Raw genomic sequence first — 22714 nt, 5'->3', positions numbered from 1 at the left:
CTTTCACCCCTAAACTCACTTTGAGATACTCTGCAAAAGAAACATTATCTGTCTGTATTTGATCAAATCCAACTGAATCATGATAGATTTTAATAGAGAAACACTCATGTAGGTAGCTCTCTGTGCAAAGTGAATTTCAGAATTAAGCCAAAGGAATGAGTTGCTTTTTCTTAGGTTATCCTATGTGGGTTACCATGGTACTCCTTCTCAAAACATTTCATATTTTATATATACAAAAACATCACAGAAAATATTTGAAGAATGTCTGGAGGGAAGCTTCCACAAATAATGCAAATGCATCTCATTATTTTATAGCTTGTTATTAAATTGACTTCAAGTAGAACTTGTTTTTTTTAGTGTTTTTCTAAGTCACACAATCATTATTCCTGTGACTCTCCATGTGGGGGAGCTGGAGCAGAGTCGAGTGTCTCAGGTCGCACCAGAGCTAGGATGAGTGGAGCAAGAATGGGGCTCTGGTGGAAGTAGAATGAGTGGTGCCCTTGCCCCAGGCTCATCTCCCCGTGGATGGAGTCACAGATCTGGGGACAGATACTCTCTCTCACCTTAAGCTAGCCACACCTTCTGCCCCAGGTATAACCATGTCTAAACTCATTTCAATTACTTTAGTAAAATTAACTTTATGGCCTTTTCTAGGGATTGATTCTCTTTCAAAATACTCCTAGAAGGGGAGTATCCTGGAAGGACCTCAGTGGGAAGGAGTTCATGAATGGGTCTCTATTACAGAGACCCCAGGCAGGGGGGGGGGGGGGGACTGGGTCCAGCAGCCGAGAAAGAGAAGAGAAGGATGCTGAAATCAGAAGAAAGTGTCTGTTAAGGAAATGTGGCAGCAATTAGACATAATTTGTCTGTTTCACAATTTTTTTAAGGGTGGCTAACTCACTCCAGTGTGGCCCTGAAGAGGGAGGGTCCCAAGAAAGGTGTGATCTGCTCATAATAGAGAAAACATTCATTGTATGAGCTAAAAGAAGCATGTGAGTTTTTTTTGTTGTTGTTGTTGTTGTTTTACAGAGACAGAGAGAGAGGGATAGATAGGGACAGACAGACAGGAACACAGAGAGATAAGAAGCATCAATCATCAGTTTTTTGTTGCGACACCTTAGTTGTTCATTGATTGCTTTCTCATATGTGCCTTGATCGTGGGTCTTCAGCAGACCGAGTAACCCCTTGCTCAAGCCAGCGACCTTGGGTCCAAGCTGGTGAGCTTTTGCTCAAACCAAATGAGCCTGCACTCAAACCAGCGACCTCGGGGTCTCAAACCTGGGTCCTTGGCATTCCAGTCCAACGCTCTATCCACTGAGCCACCGCCTGGTCAGGCAGCATGTGAGTTCTTAAACAAATACAAGTCAAAAAAACCTATATAGGCTAATATCTTGATCAAAAGTCAAAGGATTTCCAAGTTTTTTTGGGACCTTCCCTCTGGGGCAAGGACAGCATATGCAGTGCCTCTAAATCTACCCGTGAGTGCCCTCAGAGCAGTGGCCACAGGACTCTGGTGACGAGTTTCCTCGTAGTGCTTCTCCCACACACATGCCTCCACAGGGGCCAGTAGCCAATAGCTACCTTGACATATATTCCCACAACACAACAGTATATAGTCTCCAATTTGCTCCAGCAGTTGGTACATATCTGAACTACACCAGATTTTCAGAACTGAAGGGCAGAACAGGAAGGAACCCAGTGACATCAATCCAGTCCACATCCCCTGCTTTTGCCTGCTCTGCAAAATCAGACAGCTCTAAAGCATGACCAAGAAACTTGCCCAGTGCAGGGGTACCTCAGGACAAGCATCCCAAAGTGCTTCACATACACAGCACCCCACACCTGACTAGCTTTTCCCACACGGTTTTGTGGCAGGGGCTGCTGACCTGGGAAAACTGCGTAGGCTAGAGAAAAGTTGATGTCGAAGTTTTGTGGACAGTTCTCCAGGAATATCTGCCCTTTTCTTATCACAGACTCCCCTCCACCAGCCAGTTTTTGGCTACCTGAGATAAGAGTGGTCAGGGCCACCATAAAGATATAAACCCCTGAAAACTCGGCACTCTCATGTCATCGTTCCTTATCTTCAAAATGGTGAGATGCCACTGTGGCAGGTGCATCCCACACCGTGTCATAGCCTGTACTATTTTTTTTTTTTTGCATTTTTTTTTTTTTTTTTGCATTTTTCTGAAGCTGGAAACAGGGAGAGACAGTCAGACAGACTCCCGCATGTGCCCGACCGGGATCCACCCGGCACGCCCACCATGGGGCGATGCTCTGCCCACCAGGGGGTGATGCTCTGCCCATCCTGGGTGTCGCCATGTTGCGACCAGAGCCACTCTAGCGCCTGAGGCAGAGGCCACAGAGCCATCCCCAGCGCCCGGGCCATCTTTGCTCCAATGGAGCCTCGGCTGCGGGAGGGGAAGAGAGAGACAGAGAGGAAGGCGCGGCGGAGGGGTGGAGAAGCAAATGGGTGCTTCTCCTGTGTGCCCTGGCCGGGAATCGAACCCGGGTCCTCCACACGCTAGGCCAACGCTGCCTGTACTATTATTGAACTAACATTTTTCCTTAAATGGGCTCATTTTATTTATTTTAATGTCAAGTATCAAGGTTTAGATTAAAAGCATCCTAGTATCAAAATGAGTTCCCTTTATTCTTGACCTAATCAGAAGGGCTGCAAGAGAACTGAAAAGTAAATAACTTTCTCATGTGGTGATTTAACAATATTTAAGCCCTTATCCCTTGATCACCTAAAGTCACCTGTTAGTATGACCCCACATTGAGAGCGAGGGGATCTAGAGAAAGCCCAAGCACCCTCCCCCACACCTCTACACACACACACACACACACACACACACACAATCTTTGACACACATTTCACCAAGGAGGCGCTCTGATCCATCCTCAAGTGTCCAAAACTGAGCCACAGCAATCAGTACAGGTTGGAAGTTGGATAGTTAAAGCAAAGAGGTTAAGTCCAGATGTGAAGTGGCCGTTTTCTTGATCCCTTCTGCTCTCTCCCTCCTTTCTCTCCCTCCCCACTGGGTCGTCAGAGAGGCCAAAGCCTGCCTCCCACTTATCAGGGTCTTTAATCCCAGACACTCACCCTTGGCCCTTATAAATAAACCGTGTCTGAGCCAGGAGGGACCAGCCGAGGGGGTCAGTTGTAGGCCTTACAAAAAATACTTCTGTTCTCCTCAGAAGTCTTTTTATTTCTGTTTTAAAGATTTTATTTATTGATTTTACAGAGGAGAGAGAGAGAAGGGGGAGGAACAGGAAGCATCCACTCTCAATAGTTGCTTTCGTATGTGCCTTGACCGGGCAAGCCCGAGGTTTCAAACCTCAGTATTTCAGGTCAACAGTATCCACTGTGTCATCACAGGTAAGGGGACATCCAAATAGAGGTGTCTCAGGGATACTTGTCAATATTGGGGTGTATCTCAAGACAGAAATCTGGGGTAAATAATAATGATCTGAGAGTTTTCATCAGCAAAAAGCTGTTTGTAAACCATACAAGCGGATGGAACTGCCAGGGATATGAGAGTGAGAAGACAAAGGGGCTAAGGACAGAGCTCTGGAGCTGAGAGAGGAGAAAGACCAGGGAAGGAGCCTTGGGAGAGGGACCCGGAAAGGTAGGCAGACAGAAATGGAGTGGTGAACGCGGACAGCGGAGAGATAGAGGAGATGGTCAATACGCCTCAGCCAGACCAAGAGAAGTGAGAGTTAGATAAGGCTGCAGGGCAGAAGGTCATTTATAAGGGGGACAGGGGTCCCAGAGAGTTGGACATGGTGCAAACCACCAAAGGAGATGACTAAGAAATCCAGTGTTGTCATAGTAATGGCCAGTATTTTCAGAGTGCTTACTAGAACCGAGGAATCACTTACACAGAGTTCCTCACTTAATTCTCATAGCAGCTGCTTGAGGGAAGTATTGTTATGATTTATGATGTCTGTCTGATGGATGAGGAGAAAGGAAGGTGAAGGAATTTCCCAGATTTCAAATCCAGGAGGGAGCAGTTTGAACCCCAGTATCTGGCCCCAGACGCTGCCTTTCTAATCCTCAGACTAAATTGCCTCTCTTTGCAGAAGGAGGAACAGGACTAAAGTAAAGAGAGGTGCCAAGAGCAGTTTTCTATACATTTTTTATTTTTGATTGGAAAGTTTTCAGTGTGTTTTTAGACTGAAAGAAAGGGATCAGTTGGAGAAAATCTAAAAATCCTAGAAAGAAAAGAATAACCATGGAACAAATTTCCATAGGAAGAAGACAGGATCAGAAACAACTTCTTGTCCATTATTAACTCCTTGAGTCATCAGTGAAGGCCTACATGTGAGACTCTGCTTGTGGCCAGGGACGGAGCCCTGACCCCAGCGGCTTTCAGCCTCGCACTGGAGAAACAGGTGGAAAACAGAAAGCAAACAACATAAACTGTGTATGTGTGATAAAGGGAACAAGTGGGTGCTGGAACAGGAAACAGCCTCGCAGAGATGGTGACCTTGAAGCTGAAACCAGAGGTCTGAGAAAGGCAGCATGGTAAAGATTGGAGGGAATGGATCGAGGTGGACAGCCAGGCAGGGAGTGGAATGAGACGCCTCAGGAGAGGTCCGAAATCACGTGGGTGGCTTTATAAAACTGCTGCTGACCAGGCATCAGAACGGCTAGTGGAAGTGACTGGACATGATTACTTTTTAAGTTCTGTGGTCTGGCCTTGCATGAGAAATACCATTTCAGCACAACATTTCTTGAAGACCACATAGTTTGCTTTTAAATCAGGATGCAATTGGAAGCATCTGGAGGATTTCAAGCAAGAAAGTGACAGCACCACATCCACATTTTTAAACAATCAGGAACACTGAATGGAGGGGAGGGCTCAGCTTTGTGGTAGGGCAGCTCTTTTTTAAAATAGGAAAGAAAGAAGGAAAGATAAATACTTTTATAGACAAGTTTATAGATGAAAGGGAGAGTTCACATCTAAGGAGCTCTATTGCCTCTAAAAAAGGAAAGACACAGTCTCACTTGCAGTGATTGAAGGGCTCGGGGCTGGAGGGCATAAAGGAGAGATGGGAGGTCAGAAAACACCAAGAAGCGGGGATCGAAAAGGGAAGACACTTGGGAAAATAAAAGACCTAGAGGGTAGCATTGGGAGCCTCAGAAGATACCAGTAATTAGCTCTCAGTGGGGCCATTGTCACTGGGCAGTTATGTAAGTGTCTCCACTGAGCAGAAGGGATGGGATGTCACACCAGTGGAGAGGGGTGAGCTGTAGAGCAAGCACAGAGGAAAATCCAGGACGTTGAGAGTTCTCGATAAGAAACCATTATAGAAATTGACTGAGGATTCCAGGCTGCTTCAGAAAGCAAGCCAGGAAAGCCAGTTAGACCAAAGGCAGGTGGGGTCTAGAGCCTCGCAGCAACTGAAGAACAAACAGACTTAGTGATAGGGGAGGAGCAGGGATGCAAGCATGTGAGGCAGGTGGAATTTTTTTAAGAGGACCACTTTCAAGCAAGACAAGGTCTGGGCTGTGACCACAGGAGCAGCATTGGCAGGATCCCATCCACCCATCACCCCATTCAGGGAGCCTTGCAAATAAACAGGCTTTTGTTCTGGACATTATTTAGATTCCAAATTTAAAGTGCTCTACAACCACCAAGTATGAGAGTATTATTGTGAAGGGATGCTGGGGAGATGGTTTCAGTAATATGCTTGATGGTTGCCTGGCACCTTCCCTGAAGCACTTAAACCACGAATACAATTACTGACCTATATCAGCCCAGTGGGTGGGTGAGAAAGCTCTATTTAAGAACAACTTCCATCATGTTATCAAGAAACTAAAATCACTGTCTCAATTCAAAATGTCACTCTGTTACTGACACCCGGTTCTTACAACCTCTGGTTATTTCTCAATCTTGGATGAAATGCCTGTCAAGAGCTTGGTTGGCCTATTGTAAGATAATTAATTGCCCATGGGTTTTACTTTTTTTGTGGGTTTTTTTGTCAAGTGAAAGGCTGGCTGTGAGATTCAGCTGAAAACCCAGGGACTGCTTTGGAGGTCCCTGTGTGAGGGTGAGAAGTGAGAGCGGAGGCCCCAGGCAGAGCCAAGAGGTAAGATCACTGGTTCAGTTGTCAGATCTGGAATCAAACTCCAATGCTACTTGCCATCTGATTGAATACTGTTATCAGTGTCCTCTTCTGTACTGTGGGCTAATAATAATGTCTACTTTGCCTGCTTTGTTATAAAAAGTAAAACAAGGTCAATTATGTAAAGCACTAAACAGGGGATTTGGCATATAGTACCTTATAGTTCATTTAACTAATTTATTTTTATTACTATTATTATCATCATTATCATCAATATCAGATTGTATGTATAGGACAATGAACCACTTCCAAGCTTTTCTAGAAAGCTCTCCAAGCAATATATGCAGTGAACAGGTGGAGAGGGAGTAAGAGGAAGAGGAGACCCATGATTTGTAGTGGTTACCAATTTTCATGGTGTAAATATATCTACCATGACTATCTTTAAGCTACTAGTGTGACTCACTAAAAGTACATTTGGCTCTCAGCAATCAACCTGGGCTGGCTCCTCTATACCACTGAATGTTTATCAGTAAATTCCCCCCAAGAATCTTTGGGAATTTATTTATTCACTCACATACACACACACACACACACACACACACACACACACACACACTGTTGGTCAAATAAGTTTGTAAATATGATATATACGTTTGCTCCCTTATAGTTTGTATTGGGTGTAGGAGACAGGTTGTATGTAAACTGGCAAAGTTATTATAGCCTAAGGCTTAGTTTTAAAACTAAGCTTTTGCCCACACCCTTGACTGTTACATGATGTAGGGTGGTGCACTCTCATGAGGAATTCCATTATGCCTCAGATAAGTGACTTTATATCAAAGACTTCCTTGTTTGTATATTGGATTAAAGGTTTTGGTTTCTACACTATAAAGTGGGGCAGACCGGGAGTTTGCTCTGTCTTGGTTCCTGAGATTAGCATTAGATAGGAGAGCAGAGTAAGGCCACGTGGAGGAGAGGAGAGAGGCATTCAAGATGGCGGAGTGTTAAAGGAGAAGTCAGTTTGTGCAGAGAGAAGGAAATGGGGAACAGAGGTGAATAAGGCTGATGAGCTAGAAACCTTTGATTCTAGGAAACTCGAATGAGTGGGTTTTGGAGTCCACTGTGTGTTTTTACTTGCCCGCCAGGTACAAGCTAGGATTAAAACTGATGGCCCACCACCTGATCAGGCTGTGGCGCAGTGGATAGAGCATTGGACTGGGATCAGAGGACCCAAGTTCGAGACCCCGAGGTCACCAGCTTGAGTGCGAGCTCATCTGGTTTGAGCAAAGCTCACCAGCTTGGACCCAAGGTCGCTGGCTCGAGCAAGGGGTTAAGGGGTTACTCGATCTGCTGTAGCCCCCTCAAGGCACATATGAGAAAGCAATCAATGAACAACTAAGGGATTGCAACGAAAAACTAATGATTGATGCTTCTCATCTCTAACCGTTCCTGTCTGTCTGTCCCTGTCTATCCCTCTCTCTGACTCTCTCTCTGTCTCTGTAAAAAACAAAAACAAAAAACTGATGGCCCACCAGTTTTTGGCTCTGTTGTTTATTACTGTCTGTCTGAATCTGATGTGAACCTTCACGGGCCAGGCGGCTATGATGGTGGCTGTGGCTACTGGCTTTACACACACACACACACACACACACACACACACACACACACAAACACTTTTCTATTCTATTCTGAGCCAAGCATCTACTGTGTGAAAGGGATTTAAAAATTGGAAAGGGGGAAAGGGTGGAGGGACTGGGGTAAAGGGTGAAGGAATTGAGAAGTGCAGATTGGTAGTCACAGAATAGTCATGGGGATGTAAAGTACAGCATAGGGAATACAGTCAATAATACTGTAATAACTCAGCATGGTGCCAAAGCGGGTTATAGAAATATTGGGGAAACAATTTGTAAAGTGTATGACTAACCACTATGCTATGCACCCGAAACTAACAAAATAATATTGAATGTAAAAATAAAGTAAAATAAAAATATGAAAACACTGAACAAAGAAGATGGTGGCCCTTCCTTCCCAGGAGGTTGTAATCAGAGTGAGGATGGCTAATTAAACAGCTATTACAAGGCTTTGAGCTAGGAGCCATGTGGGGAAAGCATGTGACAAGGTCAGGGAGGGGCACTTCACCCAGAGGCAGGTTCAAAGAAGGCTCCTAGTCTAGAGGATTAGCAGAAGTCAGCCAGGTAAAGTGAGAGCTGAGAATGTGTTGAACAGAGGAAGTAGTGAGTGCTAAGGTGCTATGGCCAAGAGGTATAAGAGTTGAACCAAAAGGAGGTTAGTGTGGGTGGTGCGGCCCAGAGGGTGGAACAGAGCCAGAGGCTGACCCCAACCAGGCTATGCAGGCCTTGTGAACAATGTTAGGGGAGCCAGGATAGGGCTTTCAACAGAAGAGCGAGGGAGTTGGAGTTGCCTTTTATAAAGAGTGCTCTTATGCAAAAACTATATAACTAAAATATGTAAGTGAAGAGAATAAAGGTCAGCCTAGCAGCAGTGTGAATAAGTAAGTGGTGGGGAGAGATAGACAAGACCAGTAGCAGGGGACCCCACTTGGAGGCTGTTACTATACTCTGCCCCAGAGTCGTGTCAGGATGAAGAGAAGACGGCAGATCTGAAAGGTGGTTAGGAGACAGAGCTGCAGGACCTGATGGCTGATGGGAGTGAGGTGTGAGTGAGAAGCAGGAGACAAGAATAATTTCCAGGAGTCTGACTTGGACCCTCAGGTCCAGATGGGCACCACCTCTGCGATACTGGACACCACAGGAAGGAGAACAGGGCTGGAAAAGGAAGAGTCTGGGGTTCAGTGCTGGACCTGCGGAGGTGAAGGAGCCTGAGGGAGTGAGACCAGCCCCCTGGCGTCAGAAGAGAAATCTGAGCTGGTAATGAAGCCATCCGAGTCTCTAGCACTGTAGGTCATAGCAGACGCCATGGGGATATTTGAGATTATTCATTGAGGGATGTATATTTAGAAGAAAACAGGGTTTAGGGTAGAACTCTGAGAGACATCAACATTAAGCCCCTGGAAGAAGAACACCTGTAAGGAGTCTGAGGAGGAGCGATGGGGGAAGAAGTCAAAGGAAAACCAGACAAATAAGGAATCTCGAAACTCAAGAGAAAGCTGTTTCAAGAAGGAGGAGTCAGTCAGCAAAGTCAAGTGCTGCTGAAATATCAAGACAAGGAGGACTGGGAAATATTGGAGGTCCCTGCTAAGTTTGGCAAAATTTATTTCAGAGGCGTGATGGGGATAGACGCCAAACCGCAGGGGCCAGTAGAAGAAGGATGTGGTGGCAGCGTGGGTAGACAGTCCTTCAAAAAGACTGACGGTGAAAAGCGCAGAGAGATTAGACAGCAGCTGGATAGGAATGTGGGTGGATGATGGGTTGCTCTACTTTGTTTTATGTTTAGAGAGACATGAGTGTGTTTAAATGCTGATAGGGTGGAGTCAATAGAGAAGGGGAGGTCAAGGGAGCAAAAAAAGATGTAGTGTGGGCCATGCTGTGCCTGAAATGGACCCCAGGCTTCTAGTCACATCTCTGGGGTAGAAACTAAACCCTAAGGGTTTCAGCACCCCAGAGTGCACTGTGCCAGTGAGGAGGAGAGTGAAGAGAAGGGAGGATGCCTAAGGACAACACGTAAGTCAGACAACTGGGGCCATGCCAATTTGTGAGTGATCAGAACCAAGCCCCAATTTTAGTCAAAGCAAATTTGGGGGAAGTGTGATTGAAACTTATTTTTACAGTTATTCCATGAAAGAACGCTTCTGCTTTTTTATTGATATAAACCTAAATTTAGTTCCTTTAAATGCTTAGAAGAGTGGTCCAAACTAGCAGCCCATAGGTTCAATGCAGCTGGCAGACAATTATTTTGCCTAACACGTGCTATAAACCTCAGGCAATTTCACAAGAGAGTCTAGGCTTAGGCATTCTCTTGAAAACGTGAAGTCTGAAAAACTGAGACCCAATGGCCTCCCTCAGATGAGGTGAGTGGTTGCTGCCTCACTGAAAGGGGGCACTCTCCAGCTTGTCCCAGTCTTACACAGCCTTTTTTTTTTCTGCCTGGATCCTCGAAGGGGACTCTTCCACTCTGGTACAAAGTTGGGGTTAGAAGGCACTGCCATCTGTTCCAGCCCCGTTCTGTTACCGAGCACCTTCTATGACAGGTGGCGGAGAGCTAAGGCACTAGGGATATGAAAGCCACTGTGACATTGTCTCTGCTCAGGAGGACATGGACGCTGGAGAGGTAGGCAGAGCCTTAGTTTCAACAATGCGGGGCTGCTGGCACCCTTGACAGTACAGATTTAACTTTGTATTTAGAAAATATTCCAGCTGTCTGCTCATCCCACACCCACTGATGAACAAAAGCTCATTCAGAATGGATGCTCAATTAACTATAGACGTTCTGACTCAAATTTCTTGGCGTTTGACACTCTCTTTTGCATACTGCTTTAGGGGTCAGGCCAGACCACTGCTGGAAGAGTGAGTAGTTCACAGCAATTTTCAACCAGTGTGCCATGGCACACTCATGTGCTGCAAGAATTTTTAAAATATGTAATACCTGACTACTTAGAGGCACTGACCTCTTTTCCCTTAGATTATCAAATAAAAGAATGACACCAGACAGCATAACAATAGCTGTCTATTGTGAATAAATGAAAATTAATCTTATTTTTTTTGTCAGACTAGCAAAACATTTTTTTTTTTTTTTGGTGTGCGGCAAACTTTTAGTAATTAGTTTATGTGTATCATGAGATGAAAAAGGTTGAAAATGGCAAGCATAGTACAATACAAGGGAAAGCACCCAAATGTTATTGCCAAGAGCTACCTCATTGCCTTCCTTTCTTTGTCTTTACAAGCTGAAGTCATTTCCAATATTGTGCTGATATCTAACCTTGTCTTTGCCAGACACAACGAAAAGAGAGAGAAAAACAATAGAGCAGGTATGACCGCTATGGCTCAGAAGATTTATTTGTTTTGCTAAAACTTTTGCAGCTGATCACTTGGCCAATGTAAGCACAGCTGCCTGCCTGTGTCCCCTGAGGGCACTATTTTAAGAAGATGCTCCAATGGACAAAAGGGTGTTTTCACTATTGAGGCTTCCCCTGTTCCTGCAGCAGAGAATGAGAAAAATTAGACAGTTTTTTTAAAATTTGACAGTTTTAATGTGGATTGAACACGGCATTTCTCACATAAGGAAAAACTATCTTTTGCAGTGGAATTACTTTTTTTTTTTAGTAAGAAACAAAGATTTAAGCAGCTGAGGCCCCAAATTAAAATATTCCTGTTTTGAGAGCTAGTACTAATCAAAGATTCTGAAGGAATATGGAATCAATTAGAAGTGAAATCACACAGGCTGCTCTGTTGACCAAGTGATTCTCTCCTTCCTTTCCAAATCAAGGCAACACATCTCTTAGGGCGTTATGGCCACAGACTTTATATTTGCCTGAGACAGACCTGGCTTTGAACCCCAGCTCTGCCACTTACTAGGTGAATAACCTTGTTACCTGCAGTCTCTAAGCTTCAACCTCCTCATTTATCAAACAAGACTAGTAATACACATTTCAGAGGGTTGTGTGGTGAGAATGGAATGAGAAGCCTCTGCAAAGTAGCTGGTCGATAGCAAGCACTCAGTAAGTGACACCAAGAAACAGACAGAGTTCTGAGCAGACAGTCGACAAATATTGGGAACATTTTTATGATTTCAGTTATAAAACTCTGACATCTGACATTCTAGTATTCTTAGCCTAATTTTCCAACTATTCAAGTGCCCATTATATAAATCTAAAGAACCACTACAAAAGCTAAGTGAGGAGGCATAGACTGGATGACCAAGAGGACAAGTGTGGGAGGGAGAATTACTTTTTACTGTTTATACACTTTTTTTTGTACGTGTAAATTTTTTCAGCTTTAATGAGGAATAATTTACACACAATAAAATTCATTTTTAAGCACATCGTTTAATGAATTGGGGTAATGTATATAATAATGTAATTGCATAACCACTCAATCAAGATATACAACAGTTCTAGCACCCTAAAATTTCTTCTGTGTTCCTTTACAGCTGAATTCCTCTCACCTGCGCCCCAGGCAACAACCCATCTGCTCTCTGTCATGATCATTTTGTCTTTTCCAGAATGTCACACAAATTAAATCGTACAGTATACAGCATTTTACCTTTATGCTTAGCATGCTTTTAAAATTCACTCATGTTATTGCATGTATTAATATTTCATTCCTTTTTATTGCTGAGTAATAATGCATAGTATGAAAATATTATAATTCATTTATCCATTTGTCAGTTGATAGATATTTGGATTGTTTCCAGTTTGGGGACTATTATGAATAACACTGCTGTTAACATTTGCATGCATGCTTTTGTCTTGTACCCTTTAAATTTTGTTCCAAATGCAAGTATTTCCATTTTTAAAATTAGGGTTTGGGAAGAATCACCTCTCTGAATAACTGGAACCTGGAATAAATGAATATAATTACAGTTTGACTGACCAAGATTTATATAACTTCTCTCCACAAGCAATACTTGGTGTTTTTTATGTACTATGTATGTAAATGCACAAGAACTACTTGGCTTCCCCTAAGCAATACATCTGGTTGATTTCCCCAGCAGCCAAGATCAATCAAATCACTATGATGATGGAAAATGCTTCCCTGTGGCCTTAAGGGTGTTTGATTTTCTTTAAAAAAAAAATCACCTTTAACAACTACATGCAATAACATGTAGGAGTTGGAAATGCATGCATTTGGAACAAAACAATACATAAATTCAAACATAGACAAAACTGATCTATGGAGCTCACAGTCAGATGAGCGGTTAGCTCAGGCAGGAGTCGGGGGTGTTGACAGGGGGCAAGTGGGGGGAGAGTGTGATCAGGGCTTAGGGCGCTGGAACCGTTCTCGATCTTCATCTGGTGCTGGTTCCACAAGTGTATACAGAGATAAAATTCCTCAACCTGTGCTATTAAGATCAGTACCCCTTATAGTATGTATGTTTACCTCAACAAATAAATAAAAAACAAATAATAGTAACAATAATCTTTTCATCTTGGGTCAAATGAGATCATAGGTACGACTGCCTGGCATACTTGGTCATATAATAAATGGTGCTTAATAAAACAATCATTTCTTTCCCTTTCCAAGGGGAAGGTTTGGCAAAATGTTGACATTACAATTATGGAGATTAAATAATCGCTTTTTTTGTCTGCATTGATGGAGTCACATTGTCTCCCCCAAACACTGAAGCATTGTAGGGTAAGAACAAAAGCACAGAGACGGCTCTTCGGACATTGTATCCTGCCTTACCTGAGTGGATCCCAGCACAGATCTTCAGCAGGGTGTTGGGCTTGTGTGGAATCTCTCAAGGGTCTTGTACACAACCACCAGGTCCAGAACTACGCTCGCTACCTCCCCACCGGGGAGAGTCCATTGGCTTTGGGCACCCTGGACACCACCATGTCTGAGAACATATGAAACAGCACAGTTGCGTGAACTAAAGCAGATTTTGTAAGGCTGCTGGCAAGGGCTTGCCATCCAAAACCTTTTGCTGGACCTTTACTTCTGATTTGAAAAGTTCATATAAGCCAGAGGGTTCAGAAAACACTCCAGGAATGGGGCTTTGAGAGTAAAAATCACTAAGCTCAGGTGATCTGGACATGAACTGATTCAATAAATCTTTCTCGTCCATAATGTACCGGTAAATAGATTGCTGGTCTCTTAGCAGCTGTTGGTCAATGCTTCTTATGTTCAAGTAGCATTGTTTTCTTTGTCTTCCTGAGATAGTTTTATCCTCTCATGCACATTTCAAGACAAACTGGAGGAACAGTTGGGGCGACCAGCTATGTTCTTGTATTTACCTTTCACACTGAGAATAGGAACTCTGGGCCAAAGCTTCTGAGGATCACAAGAAATAATAAAATGATGCACTGAAAGTTAGTTTTTTTTACTTCCACAAGAGCACTTATGCCGCACGAGAGGTACTTATAGAATAGTAGCCCAGTAGCTTGGAAGAGTAGTGTGGAATTTCAAAGGTCTTATACACAGCCACCTGGTCCAGGGCTTTCAAAGTGGGGCTTTCAAAGGTATGGAAAACTCATAAAGATAACTGGGCTCAATGTGCCAAAATGAACAAAATGGAGTTCCTAGCTCAAAGATGAATAATGTGTCTTGAAAAACCTGACTTTCTTTAGAGAAATGTGACAAAATCTCAAAACAGTATAATCTGTGTTTCCCCGGAGTGGGGATCCAGAGAGCTAGAGGTTCCTAGCAGAGATGAGGCTGGAGAAGCTGTGGGGGAGAAGGCTGACAGGGTGGGGTCAGCAGGATCAGAACACGGCCAGACCATAATGGGCACTGATCCCGCACAGAATGAGAACTTAGACACTAAGACACTAACATTGAGTGTATGACTGTTCTGTTCTGCTAGAAAGAATAGCTCATTGTTCGGGATTTAAAAAAAGTAATGCTGAAAGATGTTTGCAACCTTTTCTAATATGGTTGTTTAAATGGATACTTTAACATGGTTGTTTAAAGAGACACTCTGCTTGACACACCCACTCTGTTTCTGCCTGGATACTGCTTCCAGACACCATCCAGTGCACGTGCATGTGCACACAAACACATGCACGCGCACACACACTACAGTTGTCATGACAATGGAAGCATGGTCTAAATAAAACACACATTGAGGCCATATTTTATTAAAGCCATTAGTAATTCAGACATTTTAGCTTTGTTAGAGGTGAGGGAATTTGCCTACTCAGCAGCAACAAAACCCATCTGTCTACACTGCAAACAGTGATCCTGCCTAACTAAATGCTGAATTCTGGGATTTGGGGATATTAAAATTAAAGCATTGGTATTTAAGGCATCAATTATTTTTATTTTTTTCTTTTTCTTTTTTTTTTTTTTTCATTTATCCGAAGCTGGAAACGGGGAGGCAGTCAGACTCCCTCATGCGCCCGACAGGGATCCACCCGGCATGCCCACCAGGGGGTGATGTTCTGCCCCTCTGGGGCGTCGCTCTGCTGCATTCACAGCCATTCTAGCCCCTGAGGCAGGGACCACAGAGCCATCCCCAGCGCCCGGGTCATCTTTGCTCCAATGGAGCCTCAGCTGCGGGAGGGGAAGAGAGAGACAAGAGAGGAAGGAGAGGGGGAGGGGTGGAGAAGCAAATGGGCGCTTCTCCTGTGTGCCCTGGCCGGGAATCGAACCCGGGACTCCTGCACGCCAGGCCGACGCTCTACCGCTGGCCAGGGCCTATTTTTCCTTTTTAAAAAATGTTTTGTAAAGTTATGCAGGGTGACATTAGTTAATATAATCCTATAGGCTTTAGGTGCACAATTCTATAATACATCATCTGTGTGTTGCATTGTATGTTCACCACTCCAAGTTAAATCTCCCTCCATAACCATCTAACACAGCTCTACCCTCTTCCACCTCCCCCCTCAATTATGTATTTTTCAAAAGAGCTCTCTGGATGGGGTTTGCCTATCTCTTCCAGGTTCAAACCCACCAGGAGTCATAGGAACTAGATAGACCATAGTAAAAATAATTGCCAAATCAGTCTAGCATAAAGTTCTGGTTTCTGAGAAATATTTTTGGTCATTTTGTTTTGTGGAAAATATTAAAGTCCACAAATGTCAATCCACCACTTGTTTTTTGTTTGTTTATTTGTTTGTTTTTTCATTTGCACACATTCTGAAGCTCAGTTTGAATTTGATTGCCTTTGGATCTAATGACTCAGGTAGCAACTTATCTAAATTAGAGCCCAAGTAATCACAAAGAGTGAGATATAACTATCATAGATGCCTAATTTACAATGGAAGTTCAGTTCATTTCAATGGAGATTAATTGAATGCCTTAGACACTAGGAAAATTTACATTATTGTTAATAAGTATTTTCATATAAACATTTCTGAGAAATTACTCTATGGTGGACACTCAGGCTATGGAGAGTTATAAGGCTTGGGGAACTCTAAAATATAGGCCATATCACAGGGCCACACAAAGTCAATACCCAACTAGTTAGAAAAGTGGGTAATTGGGAAAAGTTGGGGCAAATAAAGTTTTTGGGAGCAAGTGAGACTTGAGCTGAGCTGGTTCGCTCAGTAGTAGAGTTTCAATCGGCATGTGGAAGTCCCGGGTTCAATTCCCAATTAGTGCACACAGGAGAAGCGACCATCTGCTTCTCCTCCCCTCCTGCTCCCCCTTCTCTATCTCTCTTCTCCTCCTGCAGTCATGGCTCAATTGATTTGAGCACATTGGCCCCAGGCACTGAAGATGGCTCTGTGGCGCCTCCACCTCAGGCACTAAAAATAGCCAGTTGTGAGCATGGGCCCCAGATGGGCAAAGCATTGGCCCCAGATGGGGGTCACTGGGTGGATCCCTGCCAGGACACATGTGGGAATCTATCTCCTCTCCTCTCACTTAAAAATTTTAAAATAAAAAATAAATAAAGCCTAATATGTCAATATCCTGGACGCAAAGAAAGAAATATTACAGGTAAAATAAACTATATGAAAACATGTGATGGTTTGGGTGTTGCCTTGTTTGGCAGGCCATTTCCTACAGAAGAACAATGAGAAATAAGATTTTGCAACTCTCTCTCTTTTTTTTTTTTTCACAGAGACAGAGAGTGAGTCAGAGAGAGGGATAGATAGGGACAGACAGACAGGAACGGAGAGATGAGAAGCATCAATCATTAGTTTTTTGTTGAGCATTGCAACACCTTAGTTGTTCATTGATTGCTTTCTCATATGTGCCTTGACCACAGGCCTTCAGCAGACCAAGTAACCCCTAGCTCGAGCCAGCGACCTTGGGTCCAAGCTGGTGAGCTTTTGCTCAAACCAGATGAGCCCACGCTCAAGCTGGTGACCTCAGGGTCTTGAACCTGGGTCCTCGGCATCCCAGTCCAATGCTCTATCTACTGCGCCACCACTGGTCAGGCAGGAAATAAGACTTTGTAGTGAAGAATAAAGCTCACCCAAAGAAAGATCTGGTCTTTGTCCTTGGCTACAAGTGGTTGACCTTATAGCCTCTGGAATGTCCTGCCTGATGAGAGGATGTTTGTTGCTGGGAGCTTTGGCCACTGACAGTCTAACAATGTGACTTATGATGGGGCTCTAGGGCCACACAATATCAGTTATGACCTTCAGAGAAACTGATAACTAAAAGCTTTAGCCTGACCCCTGGGAGTAGCTGAACACTAAAGGTCAGCCATGAGAACAGTATGTGATTGAGCCCCAATAAAAACTCTAGACACCAAAGGTTCGACTGAGATTTCTTGGTTGGCAATACTTTGTGTGTATTGTCACACATGGTGACTGGGAGTAGGTGATGCTGTCCATGACTCGCTGGAGATAGAATGCTGGAAGCTCTGTGTGTGGACCCTTACTTGACTACTCTATGTGCCTCTGCCCTTAGCTGATTTTAACTTGTATCCCACTCTAGAGTTCCATAAGTAAGTCTAGCAAATTATCAAACCTAAGGGTGGTTTTGGGTACCCCAAATTTGTAGACAGCTGGTCTGAAGTGAGGATGGTTCTGGGACTACCAAACTTGTGTCTGATGTCTGAAGTAAGAATGGTCTTAAAAGAACTCTTCTCTCAAACTATACAATTGATAAAACTCATGATAAAGGCTGAAGAAGTTAGTTATGTAGGGCATTGTCGGCAAGCCTAGAGAGTTTGGACATGATACTATAGACAATTAAGTTCCTGAACAAGAAAATAAGATAAGCAAAGTGTAGTTTCATCTCAGAATAGTGCAAAAGACAGCGGCAAGGAGGCTAAGGTACCATTTCTTTTTTTTTTTTTAAATCCAGAGGTAGAAAGATAAAGGTTTGGTGCAGGATTGAGGCTACATGAAGGAAAGGTTGTATAAAAACTAATATTTCTTGAGAGCATATGCCACACCTGGTATCTTAAGTATACTGTGTGCTTTCTTTTTTTTTCTTTTTCTTTTTTTTTTTGCCTTTATAAAGAGTTCACGATCCTGCTTTATTTTCATTTAGTCACATATTTTAAAACATACTTACAAACACATTCACAAAATATCCAAACAACAGGAATTAAAAAGTCATAAAACAAGAGGCTTACAGGCTGAAAGAATATCCTAGGCTTCAGAACAAAACAATATCAATCAACTACTGAAAATTTCTTCGATCAAAACACAAAGATGTTTTGTTTTTAATGGGAGGATTAGGAACAAGAGCTAAGCTTACTGTGCATGGCCTGGCTTCTCTCCATATGCTTTTTTTCCCTCTTTTTTTCTCTTTCTTTTTTCTTTTCTTTGTGTGTGTGTAGGGCGAGGAGCATAAACACAGTCCCCCACAATCACAAATTACACAGTCGAGTTTCCCACATTTGGGGAAATTGCAGGGTTCAGCACATCTGGAGTGCAATAGATAGGCCTTGCCCTGAGAAAACCACCTTCGTGACCATGGCATTTCCCCTGCCAGGTAAGTATTCTATATACTTTTAATTCTCAAAACAATCTAATAATGATTGTCCTCATTTAACAGATGAAAAAATTGAAGCACAGAGAGATTAGTTAATTTGCTCAAAATCCCCCATCAGGCAAATGACAGAGCTGAGATTTGAACCCAGCTGGAATCTGACTGCAGAGCCTGACTCATAACCATTCTATGGACCTCTGGCTCATAGGAAGACACTGTGGCAAAATAGTGTTTAATACTGTTGGCAACAGTATTTGCTGGCCAACCAACATAAGAGAAGAAAGTCAAGATGAAAAAGGACAACTCCATGGTTAGCACATTCATAAAGAGAAAGATGTGGATGCCTCCACAGCTCAATTCTTCTGTTTCAATCTGAACAAAAAGGACATGGACCCAGGAGATCTGAGCCATAGGCCCAAATCCGCCACTAACCAGGGGACCTTCACTAACTCATTTAACTTTTATAGGCCTCAGATCCTCCATTGCAGAAAATCCCTGAATTCTATACAGGCCATGAAAAACAGCATAGTGAGCAGCCCACAGCATGAGCTCTTGAATCACACAGTTTTTAGTATTGGCTCTGAATGTACTAGCTATGTGACCTTGGCCAACTAACTGAGCCTCAGCATTCTCATGTGGGAAATGGGAATTATAATATCTAGGTCATAGAGATGTTGTAAGAATACTTACTATAATGAAACAATCCATGTGCAGCCCTTTGTATTATACAATGCCTAGCATATGGGCAAGCATTTGCTACCTGGAGGTTATATTATTAGTATTCCACCTCTAGCATGCTTACTAGTAAATAATGTAAAACTCATTAGCCCTGAAACCACCATTCCAAATAATTCCACTGGCCAAACTCAAAGGTGAATAACTAATTAATCAATACTTATTAATAAATATATAAAAGAAACTAATATTTTAAGCTGTTCTTACACAGATGTACATTTTGTATTCTTCCATGTCTTATCATTGTTTGGTGCTATGGTAATATCATATATATGATAGACATACAGTTACACACTGACATCTAACCAAATTGTGCAACAACAATAAAAAAGACAATTTTATAGGATGAAGATTCAGCATCACATGAGACCTTGACCAAAACACAGATGAATCAGCACTTCTTTAAACATAATAAAACAGAGGCTAGATGCCAAAGTCCTTTTTTATTATCAACTGCAAGCAAAATTTACTTACTACTTAGCTAAAAGGTTATTTCAATTTTTTTTCCCTTCAACAGTGACCATCAGGGATAGAGTTATAAGCTTGCCCACATGTCTATATGATGAGCTTGTCCTTGGTAAATGAAGGAAAATCCTTTAAATCTGGGGATTATTGAAAATCAGCATCCCCGCTTCCTAATCTCTAGTTTCCTATATCTCCGCCATTAATAGATCAGTTAAAAATCCTCATCATTTGCTGGGAGCATGTTTGGATCTAAACACCTTTACATTGATTCTGAATTAGAAGCCCAAGGAAGAAAAGTCCAACCAGAGATAAAATGAAATGCAAAGTAAATGTGATTTAATCACATGGTCCTGTATGATAGCAACTTAATTTCAAATGCAGTGTTTCCCAGTAATGGAAGGAAACACAAGGAATTGTGTGAACATAACAGTTTCATCAGCATTAACATATATTTTAGTAATGAATGGAAAGAAAAGGAATTGTGTGATTTGCAGTGAAGCATGTAGTAACCTGTGTTGAGTGACAGGTTGAGCAATGAGGGTGAAATGGTCATTCCCTCTTCAACATGGTGACTAGTCCCAGTCCTTCCTTCTACAGGCATGTGCCGCTGACGACAGGGGTACAATGTCTCCGTAGGCAATTTCGTTTAGTGTGAACATCACAGAGTGCACTTACACAAACCTCGACAGTACAGCCCACTATTTGGTATAAAAGATAAAGAGTGGCACACCTGTATAAGGCATGTACCATGAATGGAGCCTGCAGGGTGGGAAGTTGCTCCGGATGAGTCAGCGAGTGGGTGGTGAGTGAATGTGAAGGCCCAGGACACTGCTGTTCCCTACTGTAGACTTCATAAACACTGTACCCTTAGGCTACACTAAATTTATAAAAATATTTTTTCTTTATTTAGTACTAAATTAACCTTCACTTACTTTAACTTTCCAACTTTGTTTTTTATAAACTTTTCAATTGTTTTCTAATAACACAACTCAAAACACATTGTATAGCTGTACAAAAACATGTTTGTCTTTTACATACTTATTCTATAAATTTCTTTCTATTTAAAAAATTTTAAGTAAACGCTAAGTATTTTTAAGTATAAACTAAGACACAAACACACACAATACCCTAGGCCTACACAAGGTCAGGAGCATCAACATCACTGCCTTCCACCTCCACACCTTGTCTCACTAAATAGTCTTCAGAGGCAGTAACAAGCATGTGCTGTCATCCCCTACAACAATGCTGCCATCTGGAATATCTCCTGAAGGACCTGCCTCAGGCTCTTCTCAAGAAGGTGTCACTCTTTTCAGAAATATGTCCATTAAAAAAAAAATGAAAGAAAGACATATGTCCATAGTGGTTTGCTTGGTTGGTTGGTTTATTTTTTCATCCCAGATTTGCTTATAAGCAGATAATATACCATGAGCATTCCTCTCTTTTAATGAAAACCTTTCAATGTTAGGGTTTGTTGGTCAAATAAATTTGTAAATATGATATATATTATCTGTTTGCTCTCTTATAGTTTGCATTGTGTGTGGGAGACAGGCTGTAAACTGGCAAAGTTATTATAGCCTAAGGCTTAGTTTTAAAACTCAGCGTTTGCCCACACCTTTGACTGTTATATGATGTAGGGTGGTACACTCTTATAAGGAATCCCATTATGCCTCAGATAAGTGACTTTGTATCAGAGACTTCCTTGTTTGTATATTGAATTAAAGGTTTTGATTTCTACACTATAAAGTGGGGCAGACCGGGAGCTTGCTCTCTCTCAGTTCCTGAGATTAGTATTAGAGCAGAGAGCAGAGAAAGGCCACGTGGAGGAGAGGAGAGAGGCAGCCAAGATGACAGAGTGCTAAAGGAGAAGCCAGTTAGTGCAGAGATTGTGCAGATAGAAGGAGATGGGGAACTGAGGTGAATAAGGCTGGTGAGCTAGAAATCTTTGATTCTAGGAAACTCGGATAAGTCAGTAGCTTTGTGAGCACTGAATGAGTGGGTTTTGGAGCCCAGTGTGTGTTTTTACAAACTATAGAAATGATCCCTGAAAGTATAGTCTTCAGTGTGTGTTTTTACTTGCCCGCTGGGTGCAAGCTAGGATTAAAGATGATGGCCCACCAGTTCTTGGCTCCATTGTTTCATTACCGTCTGTCTGAATCTAATGCGAACATGCATGGGCCAGGCAGCTGTGATGATGACCGTGGATACTGGCTTTACAGGGTTCATGTCTTCAAACTTTTTAAGGAGTTTATTTTTTTATTATTATTATTTATTTATTCATTTTAGAGAGGAGAGGGAGAGAGAGAGAGAGAGAGAGAGAGAGAGAGAGGAGAGACGAGAGACAGAGAGAGAGAAGGGGGGAGGAGCTGGAAGCATCAACTCCCATATGTGCCTTGACCAGGCAAGCCCAGGGTTTCGAACTGGCGATCTCAGCATTTCCTAATCGGCGCTTTATCCACTGCGCCACCACAGGTCAGGCAAGGAGTTTATTAAGTTTAAGTAATTATGCAAAAGTTTCCGCTAAACTCTTTACTGTGAATTTTCTTGAGGGCTCTTCTCTTTTTTCCTGCAGTTTCCTTTTTCTCTTGCCTCCTCTTCAGCTATGCATTTCTGTTCCAGTTCCAACAACTCATTAGTCAGTTCCTCAGCAACCACCTCTAGGAGCTCATCAATGTCATCCTCATCCCCTACCAGGTTAAAGTTGTGTGCTATCTCAACCACAGCCTCGTTGATTCTTGTAGCCTCCTCATCTTTGGCAAACCATGAGCTACAACAATCAATAGGCGATAGGATTTTTTGGCTCCATTAAAATCGTATAGGACCACCATCACATATGCAGTCTGTCACTGTGCAGCCTAACGTCACTATGCAGCACATGCTGCATTTATCACTAGACTGTAAACTCCCAGAGGGTAGAGATCGGGTCTGTCACATTCAGCCTTACAATTTTCAGAGCTCCAATGTTAACACAGTAC

At 42.7% G+C, this 22714-nt stretch overlaps 1 non-coding gene across 1 annotated transcript; it reads right to left on the bottom strand.

The window, feature by feature from the left end:
* Nucleotides 1-18391: 18391 nt before the first annotated feature.
* LOC136327653 (U1 spliceosomal RNA) lies at nt 18392-18553 on the bottom strand. Its single transcript, XR_010729831.1, has one exon. It is a non-coding gene; the product is annotated as a U1 spliceosomal RNA (small nuclear RNA).
* Nucleotides 18554-22714: the final 4161 nt, after the last annotated feature.

This window comes from Saccopteryx bilineata, chromosome 2 (genome assembly GCF_036850765.1).
Source record: "Saccopteryx bilineata isolate mSacBil1 chromosome 2, mSacBil1_pri_phased_curated, whole genome shotgun sequence".
Taxonomy (NCBI): domain Eukaryota; kingdom Metazoa; phylum Chordata; class Mammalia; order Chiroptera; family Emballonuridae; genus Saccopteryx; species Saccopteryx bilineata.
This window is presented reverse-complemented; position numbering and strand designations above follow the sequence as displayed.